Source organism: Myotis daubentonii, chromosome 12 (genome assembly GCF_963259705.1).
Source record: "Myotis daubentonii chromosome 12, mMyoDau2.1, whole genome shotgun sequence".
In the NCBI taxonomy this organism is placed as follows: Eukaryota; Metazoa; Chordata; class Mammalia; order Chiroptera; family Vespertilionidae; genus Myotis; species Myotis daubentonii.
In genome coordinates this window covers 55,331,845-55,344,539 of record NC_081851.1, presented here as the reverse complement: position 1 = coordinate 55,344,539, position 12,695 = coordinate 55,331,845, and the positions used below count along the sequence as shown (strand labels likewise).

Sequence of the window (12,695 nt, the reverse complement as noted above, 5' to 3'; positions counted from 1 at the left end):
CTGAGGAGACACAGAGATGTATAAAGTAAGGCATAATCCCTGCCCTCAAAGCAGCTTATCTTCTGGTTGGGGGATTTGTATTCAGGCAACTGTAACATAAAAGGAAAAGTTCTGGGCCTTACTCTCTTTAAGAATAAGAAGAAAGGATGAGTGTTGGGGTGGGGGTGGGGGGGCAAAGACTGAGGTGAAGAGCTGGGCCACAACTCCAGGAGGGTCTTGCAGGTGTCCCTGTCTTTTTGTTGTTGTTGTGGGGTAGGTTTTTGTTTGTTTGCCTTTCTCTTCATAACAACTAGCATCTCCTGAATTATCTTATTTGCTACTTTACTGATAGACTCTTGTATGTCTCACCCCATTCATGAACCTTATCTGTTTTGTTCATCACTCCAGCCTAAGCATCTCAAATAACCCCTGGCACCTAGTAAAGTGCTTAGTAAATACTGGCCTGATGAATAAATGGCCAGGTGAGGCCGTGGCTGTAGAAATGGAGAGGAAAGGGCATTTGGTAAATCGAATCAACAGAGCAAAATTAGAAGGGAGAGAGAGGCGTTACCCAGTGGGGGCGTAGCATGGAGGATTACTCCCAGGGTCCTGGCTTGGCTAAGGGAGTGGATGGTGATGTTACCAAAGAAGAGAAGGAACAGATTGGGTGGGCTTCCGGAAGTGTCTGGGTTCCCATGGTGAAGCTCCAGCGGAGAGGCCCAGACGCACACAGCAGGTGCACCCAGCCATCAAGAGGATTAGGCCACCTACTCTGCAACAGAGCGATTCTGTTCGACTGAGGAGGGGTCTCGGGATCCCCTCCTGGACTCGAAGAGCCAACGGAGAACAGAGCTGGACTGACTGAAGAGAAAGACAACCTGCGGTTGTAGTTTCAGGGAAATGACAGTTCCAGGGAAACTGGGGTCAGGTGTGCATTTGGGTGGTGACAAAGTTTCAAGAAGGATGCGGTCTATCTATAGAATATACTGCAACGGAGATCAAGTAAGAACTGGAAAGTGACCCTGAAGAAGAGCACTTCCAGTGGACTCATCGGGAGCATAATTGGGCTGGACTTGAAGCGTGAACTGAATGCTCGATAGGGTCTCATAGGCAAGTTGTTTTTTCCTTTAGGGTGGTGTGTGGGGGGGGGGGGGGGTACGTAGTAGTTTGTTTTATGTTTGGAGGCGTCGGAATCCAATCACGGGCTTACCTAACACAGAAGTTTGTGAATGATGACAGGTTTCTAGGAGGCCAGCGGGAAAGAGTCCTGGCAGCGTCACAAGGCCTCAACTAGGAAGCTTCTACCCTTTCGTCCATTTCTAGAGCGGGTGCCCTTCCGTGTACAGGGCAGGCAGAGAGTGGGCGACAAACACCCCTCCATGGATTTGTGAGTCACGTTTGTGACAGCTGGGCGTAGGGATGGCAATACTTGAATTAAGTGGAGCCCCAGTTTCCCGCAGATCCTGCCATGTAGTAATGACGAGGCTCCAAGCTGGAAGAAGCTCGGAGGCTCATTCACGTTTTCCGCCCCGTCGCTCACACTGTCCATTCATCACTTTCCCTTTCCTTTTCCTGAACGGAGTTGAAACCAGGGCAAAGCTGGCTTCCTTCTCCCACCTCAGGTTGACCTTCCGCCCCCCAGCCTCCCCAGGGCCAGACTGCGACCACGTGACCACCCTGCGTCCCAGCCAGTCGCTGCCGTCGACCCCTCCCCTCGAGCCGCAGCCCGCTTAACCCCGCCCCTCGAGCTCACGTGACCAACTCTCTCCCACCTGACTGGCTCCTCCCTTTCCCCTCCGGGCCCGACCCGACCGCCGTAGCAGCTGCCCGACTCCAAAATGGCAGCCGCGCACTGCGCGCACCCGAGCGGCCGGACCTCCCGGACTCCCGGGCCGCCCCCCTCTCGCTCCCAGCCTCCCTCCCTCGGCCTTCACCTACCTGCCTCCGGATTGGCCACTAGGAATCCCGCCCCTCCAGAGCCCCTCCTGCTATTGGTCACGGTAGGCTGCCCTTCCGAGAGGCGTGCCCCCGCCGCCCCCCACCCGGGAGGTATTTTCCATTCCGAGGGGGGTTGGGGGGAGGGGGGAGGGGAGAAGGGTGTCAAGGGGGAGGCGGCCGGGAAAGGGGGTGGGGGCCCGGCGGGGGCATCCGGTGGAGCTGGTGTCCCCGAGCTCGGTCCGGAGGGAGGGAGACTGCGCTCGTTCAGGCAGTCGGAGGGGACGGGACCGCGGGCGGGCGGACTCGCCCTCTCGGTGACTGCGCCGTCCAGGCCCATCCTGCCTGGACGCAGGTGCCCCTGGATGAGGCCGCCCCGCGCGCCCCGACCGGTGAGTCTCCCCGCGGCCCGCGCCCGGCACTGCCGGCACCCGTTCCCCGGCTCCTGTACCGCCCTTAGCGGCCGCCTCTACGGTCCCCGGTGCCCGCGCCCGGCGGAGTCCGCCTCCGGCCGGTGCTTCCACGCCCCGGGCGGAGGCAGCGTAGTGCCTCTTGCCGGGAAGGAGACGGCGGGCGTGGGACAGCGAGCCCTGTGCAGACAGCGCCGCGCGTAGTGGGAGCTTGCGCTTAGTAGGCTCTCGATTCATTTCTGTGGAACTGCTTTCTGACTGGGGAAACGTGAGGTGTCTCGGGGACAGGGTCCCCCCGGTCTAGTAGGGGAACGTTAGTGATCCAGGTCGAGGTGGATGGGGGCGAGGCTACCGGAGATTGTGGGGCAATGCGGGCGCTGCAGGGAACGGGGCACCGCCGACTGACTTAGGGCTCTAAGGCTCTGACGGGAGCGGGGGGGTCCTCAGGGTCGAAAAAAAGAGGTCCACTGGCAGAGACGCTTGATGGGGGCTGAGGTGACTGGGGCACCCCGGGTTTATAACGCGAGGTGGGAAGGGATGCGCAGGCGGCTGCAGGAAGACTTCTCTGCAACTGCTCGGGGTCTTAAGATTCGTGGGGACTGGGGTTTGGGTATTCGGGTAGCTGTAGCGAAGCGACTTTCCGGAGAGGGGATTGCATGTAAAGAAGGATGCTAAGAAACAATTTAAGTGCACACCGTGGCTTGGATCTCAAGTTTGAAGGCTGGGCGATTGGAGTCTCGAGAGGTGATTCTGACATTTCCTTTTGGCATTCCCACCGAAAGCTGGCTCGCAGCTAGACCTTTTCAGCTACCCTTTAATTTTAAGTGTATGTACGTATTTGATGGTGTTTTACAGTTAACCAGTTTTACCGGAGATTCTCAAAGCTGCACCTTGAAATTCTTGTAGCAGCCGCTCCAGCTGCTGAAGATCCTTTCTTCAGGTCTCTTCATCTATAGCCACTGCTCAGTTCTATACCAAGTGGCTCAGTTCTTACCAAGTTAACATTTAGATTGGACTGGATTGCTTAGTTTGCTACTGACTTGTATTCTACAACATCAATACGTCATTCACATGCTTTCTTTTTCTTGCTTTTGTTTCTTTACAAGATCATGCAAAATTGAATCACAAATTCTATAGAAGTTTTAAGATACTTTGTGTGTTGAATTGGAAAGATGTTGGTAAGTTAGCAGCCTAGAAACCAATACTAAAATCGGGTTGAGGTTTCTAACAGTTGGGGATCTTAATGTCAGATGCTTAGTTTAATTTTAAGAATCTTGCATTTGTATAACACTCTTGAGAATGGATTAGGAACATAGAAAATGCATATCAGCGTTAGGCAGTGAGTGGCAGTCCACAACGGCACTTCCTGTCTCTGAGAAGCAGCAGCTAAGATTTGCACAGCTAAATCTTTAATCTTTTAAATATTTCCTTAACCCCATATGTTATCTTACTAATTTCTCATAATTTATAAAATGAAAGCTTTTTAAGGGAGTACTTAAAGAGATTTGATAAAATTTTATAGATCAGATTGTGCCTTTTAATGCAATTCATTGGTCAGAGAAAATCTGCAAAAAAAGTTAATATGTTCAGTTGGCACCTCTTTAGTTCTTGAATAATTAATGGATAATTACTTTTTCTTTTCTCCCTATTGTCCTTGAATTTTACTGTTTGTCCTTAGGGAGAATGTACTGGCACACAAAACAGTAGCCTAAAATACTGAAACCTAACACCTTTTAACATTATAATAGCTTCTACATTTTTCACCTTGAGATTCATCTGTAGCAAACCAGTGATCTTAGAAAGCTATTTCTTATCACCTTTGTTTAGAATGGGCTGTTTTGTCCATTTGTAGACAAGGGACAATAATGCAGTAATAACTAAACAATGAGAATGGGAAGCTTGGGAAAAAAATATATGGTATGAGCCATATTTCTTCTAGAGCTGGAATTGTAGACCATGGAGATGATTATTTTGCAGGTCAGGAAACCAAGGCCCAGAATAGTGGAAGGGACAAAATTGCTAGTTAGTGATGGACAGATCTCTGGACTGTAGTCCAGGGTTTTTCTATTTTATCACATTTAAAGTGTTTATTTTATTCTATTTTTCCCATTGAGGCATTTTATTTGCCCATATGTATTATACCTATAGAAAAAGAATCCCAGGATTTGCCCTCCTGTGTGTTTTTATCTTCATGGTCCATAATGCCCGCTGAGGTTGGCAGTACAGTGAAACGAAACTGACAGGTTCTTCCATTTTGCTAGATCTTTAAGTTGCACATCAAATCTGGACTGATCACTCCACACTTATTTAACCTGCCCATGTGGTTTACAACAATTTTCCCAGCTCTGTGATCAGTGGTGATCTCAGATTCACCAATGTAACCGTGCTTCATCATCACAGTTAGAAACCGGACGATGACTTTGGAGCACAGCCTAATAAGAACCTGGAGTTTGCCTCTCTTTTTGGCATTGTTGATACTCTTAGAGCCAGTACATTCATGTGCCTCATTATGGTGGCACGGAAAGATGGCGGAAAAGCATAGTGTTTAAACTAAAACATTCTAGTGCCAACTATAAATGGCTTTTCAATTATTTGTAATGTTGTTCCCTTCTAAAGATGAGAAGTTAAGTTGATTGATTTTTCTCTCTCCATTTTTAACATCTTTACTGAGGTGTAATTAACAAACAGTAAACTTCGCATGTTAAAATATACAATTATGAAACTATCACCACAGTCAAGATAATGAACATATTCATCACCTTCTAAAATGTCTGGTCTCTGTAATCCTTCTCTTCTGCCCCTCCCCCATTCCCAGGCAACCCTTTCTGTCACTATGGACTACTTGGGATTTTCTAGAATTTTATATAAATAAATTCACATAGTGTGTACTTGATTTTATGTGGCTTCATTTGTGCAGCATAATTATTTTTGAGGTTTGTCCATATTATTATCTGTATCTATAGTTCATTACCTTTTATTTGCTGAGTAGTATTCCGTTATATAGTTGTCCCACAATTTGCTTATTCATTCTTCTATTGAGGACATTTGGGTTGTTTTTATTCTTTGGTTATTAAAAAATAAAGCTTTTATAAGCATTCATGTGCAAATCATTGGATAAATGCTCTCATTTTTCTTAGGTATATAACTAGGAGTAGAATGACTGGGTTGAATACAAGGTGTGATTTGTGTTGTGGTTGTGGTTATTGTCCTTTAAGAAATTGCCAAACTTTTTTCCAATATGTCTGTACCATATTACCCTCCCACCAGCATCGTGTAAGAGTTCCAGTTAGTCCACATTCTTGAAGTTGACTACTTTTATACATGAAGTGATGTAAAGCTGTATAAGCTTTTACTGAAAATTTTAAAACAATATGCTGCATTGTTAGTGGAAGTGCTGGTATTTCTCTCAGTGGGAAGGGACAAACTATCATCTAAATTTAAAATATTAGGTAAGCACTAACCGGTTTGGCTCAGTGGATAGAGCTTTGGCCTGTGGACTGAAGGGTCCCAGGCTTGGTTGCAGGCACATCCCCAGTAGGGGGCATGCAGGAGGCAGCTGATCGATGTTTCTCTCTCATTAATGTTTCTAACTCTCTATCCCTCTCCTTTCCTCTCTGTAAAAAATCAATAAAATATATATTTTAAAAAAATCTTCAAAAAAATAAAATATTAGGTAAGCTTATTAGAGTAGGCTAGTGTTCTATAATTTTTATGCTAAAAATTAATTGCTTAAAAGATTTTCAGTCTGGCTGGTGTGCTCAGTGGTTGAGCGTTGACCTATGAACCAGGAGGTGATGATTGGTTCAGTTCCCGGTGGTCAGGGCACATGGTCTGGTTGCAGGCTCAATCCCCAGTGTGGGGTGTGCAGGAGGCAGCCAATCAATGATTCTCTCTCATCATTGATGTTTCTATCTCTCTCTCCCTCTCCCTTACTTTCTGAAATCAATAAAAATACATTTTAAAACAAAGATTTTCAGATTTCAAAAGGCTCATTTTCAAAGAAAACTATATATTTAAAAATATAAATTTTAGTAAGTGTGAAGGTTTTATGTTAAAATGTATTCTAGTACCTTTATAAAAGAGCAGTAGTAGAATTACATGATAATTATGAAAACATAATTTCTATTATAGTTGTAATAGAGAAAAACTGGATTTGTATTTCAGCCACTTAATAACGTTATAATCTCTGGCAAGTGATTTAACCATTGTGTACCTAGATTTCCTCATCTGTAAAGTGAGGGCAATAAAAGTAGCCACCTCATAGAATATTGGTGAGGATTAAAAGTGCTTCTTTAGCACATAGTAAGGGTACAGCAAATATTAGACCTTATAGTTTATGGTTCAGTAGGTATATATAGGCATTTGTATGCTCACTTGTTTCCTTGCTGTTAACAAAATCACTTTGAGGCTACCAAAAAAAAAAAAAATTCCTCGATAAAATAATAGTCTGCCTTAAGGGCAGTTAGTGTAGTTGATGCTCTCTCTCATTTTTTGTCCTGCTTCCTCTGTTCACCTTAGACCTTTAATTAGATGTGCATAACAAGTTGGGTGTCTGTTTTTCTGAATGTCATCAGGAAACCCTTGTTGCAGTTTCACTTATCTAGAAGCAAAATGTTAAAATTGATTTGCAGGTACTCTACTGAGTTCTAGAGGCCTACTGGGTATGCTTAGATAAGGAAACCAGGAATTTATAAGGTCTGTTATTAAACTCCTCTCTGCCAGTGGAACCATCAAAAGATCTTTGAACCTTGCTTTTTATTAACTGCATATTTTGATGACTTCATTCATTAAACTGTTAGGTTTTAGTGATAAAATTTGTGTTACTCCAAGTTTGTAACATTTTGTTCTTTTTAAATTTGCTGTAACCCAGGTCTAATTAGTGTCATGAGCATGTGGTTTATCAAATGTATTTTGTGGTGACAGTGGTAGATTTCTTTTGGATATGTGTTGTTTTTGCCTTAGGAGGTCCTATTGCATTTACAGTAGCTCTTCTTCTGATTATAGTAGGTTAATCTTAATTCTCAAGCATCTTTATGGGTCTTTCCTTGATTCTCAAGCATCTTTGTGGTCTTTCCTTCTCACAGCATCTTAACCTCCTGTAACAACCTGTAACTTTTCATCATTTGTAACACATGAGCTTATTTTTCATGCCTCTTTTAAAACATTAATTTCAATTATTTTTTAGTGTATTTCACATAATATTTTTAATTGCTCTTATTTTTAGAGTTTATTAAATTGAGTTTATTTTACAGGTTAGATATTAAAATCAGAAATAAGGTATAGCTCAAAAGCGTATTCATTATGATAGTAGTAGACTCTTGCTATATTGTTTTAGATCTCAGGCAGGCATTCTGTTGGTAGTACTTCATATGATAAATACATGGGTCATCCCTTTAATCTGAAGTAATGCTAGCAGGACTAAAAGAGTTACATGGAGCCATCAAAAGTTTCCAGGGTTGTATTAATTTTTAACTGATACAAAGTTTTAATATATGAGAGTGACCAACTCCTTCTTTTGATTAACTATTATAATAAAGATTATGAAGTTATTACAGTTTATTGTACATTTTTTGGACTCATGACATGCCCTTAGAAATTTTATATAATTTAAACATACAGATACTTTGTTCCATCTATTACATAATCTAATTATATGAATAAAATATTTAGTTAAATATGATTTCAAAAGACATTAGCAATACCATGTTATAATAAAATACAACCATTGCTCAATTTTTCATTAAGTTGGAATTTTCTTTGTATATTTAAAAACAGTTATGGCATTGTGAATTGCTTGATACTCATATTTAAAATTCATGGGGATGTGGACTGGGTAGATATGGACCATGCAAGTTACTTTCTTAGCTTCAGTGTAGACGTTAGAGAAGGACAGGGAAAATACAAATTATTTGCCTTGCCCAATGTAAAAACTCTTCATCTGGTTTAGCCAACTATCCTACTTTTAAGGGGGGGAAAGGGCTTTTGAATCTGATTAAAGCAGAAGTAACGTTGAAGGGTAATTGGCTAAACTGCTGACTCATGTTAATATTAGGTAAATATACATCTGAGTGCTTTAACTGAGAATTAGTTACCTAGTTTTATTCTACATGTACCTGGTAGGTGACACATTCTAAGGAATGACTTGAGAGAGACTATAATTACACCCTTGCCAAATACAGTATAGTGAGAATATATTTCCATGGGTTCTCCAATAGTTCATAAGCACTTTACTTATATGCTGTTTAATACCAAAATTAAATTTACCTTTACTTTGATGAGATATCATACAGTAATCTTTTATCAAAATTAATAAGAGGAAGCAGTGATAAAGATTTTGAAATGGGCTTATCTGCTCTGCAATTATCTTCAAATTATGACTCTTTAAATTTGAAGACCACTATAACAGGAATAACATCCAGTCTTTTTATTCTGAGCAAGATTCTTCAGTTAAAGGTGGTAATCAAGTATATATGTTGTAGTTCAAAAATTTGAAAAGGACAGAAGCCCATTTAAATAATATATATATACTTAAAATGAAACATGAAAGAAGGAAAATGATTTAGGAGCTGAACTTTAAGCCTGTATATATGGTGGGTAGTCAAAAGAAGGGGAGCTAAAGAAGCCATCAGAGGATGGAAAGAGAAAAATGTTGAGGAAAACCAGGATTTCGTGGGCGTTTGGTGCCTGGCATAGATCTTGGGCTCCATAGATTAGTATGTCATCGTATCAGGAAAACTCCTGAAGTATTCTATAAAACTAAAGGATAAATTTACTAAAAATGTAAGTATAGTTTGATTAGAGAAATCCAAGTAATTTCTTAAGGGTTAAAATATGCCTGTGGCCCTGCCCAATGTGGTTCAATTGGTTGAGCATCATCCCATGCACCCAAAGGTCATCAGTTTGATTCCTGGTCAGGGCACATACTCAGATTGCAGGTTCAGTTGTGTGCAGGAGACAACCGATCAATGTTTACTCTCACATCGATATTTCTCTCTCTCTCTCTCTCTCTCAAAAAAAAAATTAAAATAGTCAAATATGCCTATGTCCAAAGGGGAGCTGATTTATCTAATTGTTTATTTAGTTTTTTACTTTATTAACATGAGACACCATTCCAACCTCATTAACCTTCAGGTGATCAGTGTTGGGACTAATTTTATTTAACATTTTTAAAAAATAAATCTTTATCGTTCAGATTATTTTAACATTTTAAAATAAGTGATTCAAAAAACATACTGGCAGTAAATATTGCCAGATTTGCAGCTGAGTGTGTGCTGTTTCAGGTAGTTAAAAGTCAAGCCAATAAGGAGAAGCTACAGGAATATCTTTGGATGAGTTTTCGTGTGGCAGAGAACAAGATAATGCATTTAGGAGGAGATATTCCAAGTTATATTTCTAGGACCTGAGTTATGACCCAGGTAGGGGATCCAGAAGTCATGGAAATAACTTACTTGTATTTGTTGCTGGGTCACAAAGTCCAAGAACATGTTTCAGAAAACAAAAATGATCTATATAAAAATAAGTATAAAAGGGGTTATCATTTTTTTACTATTGTGTTCCAGGCTAAGTGATTTGTAGTCATTTTTTCATTTAATTCTCTTAACAATTGTGAAAAGTGGGTGGCATTATTAAAGTGGAAATTTGAGTCGGGGAGATTAAATGATGTTCCCAGGTCAGTTAAATATGTATTGCAGTTGGTACTGTGGCCCTGGTCTTTTGATTGTTAATCCTAAAAGTTTCCCAAGATATTAAGAGGCATCTCTTAAAACATGTAATAGTTTAATTTGGGGTTTATGGAGTGCTGTTTTACTCCTTTGCTGTGGCATTACCACAAGAGACAGTATCTAGATATTTTCAGAGGATTTAGAGACATTGCTTAAATTCCTGATTTTTAAGGAAAGGTAGAGATGTTTTGGTGTAGAGTTTTACCCTCAAGATTGGTAAATAAGTGCTGGTTGCCCATAAAATGTTTCTCCTTTTGATTTTACAAAATGCTGGGTAATTAGTGGGCATTAGTAAATGTAATAGTAGTTAGTAAGGAAAGTATTGTTTGGCAGAAAAGAACACCAGAGTAGAGTTCAGAGACCTAGATTATTTTAGTGGTGTGAAAATATTCTAATAGCATTGAAACAGGCATAACATTCTTGCTCTGGAAGGACGGGAAGACAGAAGCTGTGTCTTAAGAGAGGAACAGATGAAGAGGGTTTATGGAATTCTAGGCAGAGGGAATAGCAGTATGTTAGGTGAATCACTGAACTTTTTGAACTGCAGTTTCCTCAAATTTGAGTTAAAATATAAGAAGAACATCTTATTTTTAATTATAAGGGCATATATATTTGTTGATTTTGGAATCCCAAAAAGTGAGGTAAGAACCAAGTGAGTAAGTATATGTGAAAGTGCTTTATAAATTTTTAAGTGCTCTACAATTAAAAGTGGTAGAAGAATACTTGTGTTCTTGTGAAGAGTGGACAAAGAGGATGCTGCAAAAACTTAGCAGGAGGAGAAACAAGTGGGGAAGGGAGGTGTTAAAGATGAAAGAAAGGAAATGGTTAGATATGAAGAAAATTGAGTTACAGTTCTATTTGTGCCTGGGAATCAAAAGGAGGACAATAAGTCTGTCTCTGAAGAATTTTAACATTAATTTACTGTAAGGAAGAAGCTCAACAGTTAGTTGAAACATTTTATTCACTTTTCCACTTAGTCTATACCGACCATGTTAATAGATAAGCTAACTGAGAGTTGGCTATATTATCTGATTGTTTCTTCAGTCATTACTGCTGTACAGGTTTAGCTAATGGCTTAAAATAGTATAAGGTACTCATAAAAACAAAATAAGCTGGACTGAGTTACTATTTATTCTAGATTATTAAAAAGAAAGGGCATAGTGTGTCTAAAGAAAAGGGTGAAGTTTGATCTCTTGAAATGAGTGCAGAAAAAAATTAGAAAGTAAGACTAGAACCAAGGTAAAATGGGAACAAATTGTGAGTAGTTTTATATGCCATAGTAGGAATTTGGATTTTTATTTTGTTTATAGGTAGGGTAGTGACACAAATAGTTTGGTGGTTTAGAAAACTGATTATAGCAGTAATAAAGAGAATAGTCTGGAGGAACAGAGATTGGAGTCATTTATTCATCAAATAATACATGTGGCAGGCTGAGTGAATGTGGCAGTCTCTCTGGCCCCTGGTAGGTAGATTAGTGTCAAGGATGTCATTTAAGGCTCTGCCCTAGTTCAGGAAAGAGATAATGATGGTATGAATTAAGGAATTTGTAGTGGGGATAGAAACAAGAGCACTGATTTCAGAGATATTTAGGAGTTTGTCTTCCAGACTTTGTTAGTGTTTGGAGATGATAGAGAAAGTTGAGAATGAGTCTAAGGTTTCTGACTTAGCAGTAGAATAATATGTGCAAGTTTGAGAGGTGGGGAATACTAAGTTTGCTTTCAGATAACTGTGCTTTTTAGATTAACATGATCAAGATATCATTTGGGAATATTGTTCTAGCTCAGGCGCATGATCAGGTTTATAAATATGATTTGGAAGGCATAATTTAAAATTGAAAGTTGTGAAATTAGACGAGTAATTCCTAAGTAATAATGTATGCAGAACAAAGAGTACTGGTGCTTAGTTTGATTTTTAATTTTTGCCCACCTCCAGTCAAACCTCCACCCCCTAACATTATAAACAATACATAGAAATATTTGCTGTCAGAAATATTTGAATGTCCTTGAAACTGTACTGCATCCTGTCTGATCACCTGTACAACACAGGGAATTCATAGACAAACACACTTCCTTATTCCTCTCCTAAAGTCTCTTTTTAGAATCCTGTTTGCTTCCTTGGGTAAGTGAGCAAGTCTGAACAGATATTGAAGCCTAAAGGCTTTTTTCACCTTTAAAATCTAATGCAGAACAGCCATAATCAACCATCTCTTTCTCTCCTACCCCTCCAGCCCTATAGAGTTTAAGCCTCTGGCAACCAGAATGCCAGAGAGAAAATTAAAAACAGCACAAGAAAATGAACCTTGAAAAGGACTGTAATCTTTTTAATTCACTGGACCCAAAGGGTCTACTCCAGTGATGGCGAACCTATGACACGCGTGTCAGAGGTGACACGCGAACTCATTTTTTTGGTTGATTTTTCTTTGTTAAATGGCATTTAAATATATAAAATAAATATCAAAAATATAACTCTTTGTTTTACTATGGTTGCAAATATCAAAAAATTTCTATATGTGACACGGCACCAGAGTTAAGTTAGGGTTTTTCAAAATGCTGACACGCCGAGCTCAAAAGGTTCGCCATCACTGGTCTACTCTATAACCAGGGGATGGAGTTAGTGAGTCATTATAAGAGATGTCCAAATTCAGTAAAAT

At 40.5% G+C, this 12,695-nt stretch overlaps 1 protein-coding gene across 6 annotated transcripts in view; it reads left to right on the top strand.

The window, feature by feature from the left end:
• Positions 1-1,788: 1,788 nt before the first annotated feature.
• SOCS5 (suppressor of cytokine signaling 5) overlaps positions 1,789-12,695 on the top strand; it is a 47,885-nt gene continuing 36,978 nt past the window's right edge. For 2 of the 6 annotated variants that reach the window (XM_059659920.1, XM_059659922.1), the window contains exon 1: positions 2,091-2,306. The gene's annotated coding sequence lies outside the window, so the exon portion shown is untranslated. Of the gene's footprint in view, positions 1,980-2,007; positions 2,029-2,089; positions 2,307-2,946; positions 3,069-12,695 lie in introns of those variants that run through there. The other 4 variants (XM_059659925.1, XM_059659924.1, XM_059659923.1 and 1 more) reach the window with 4 other exon arrangements.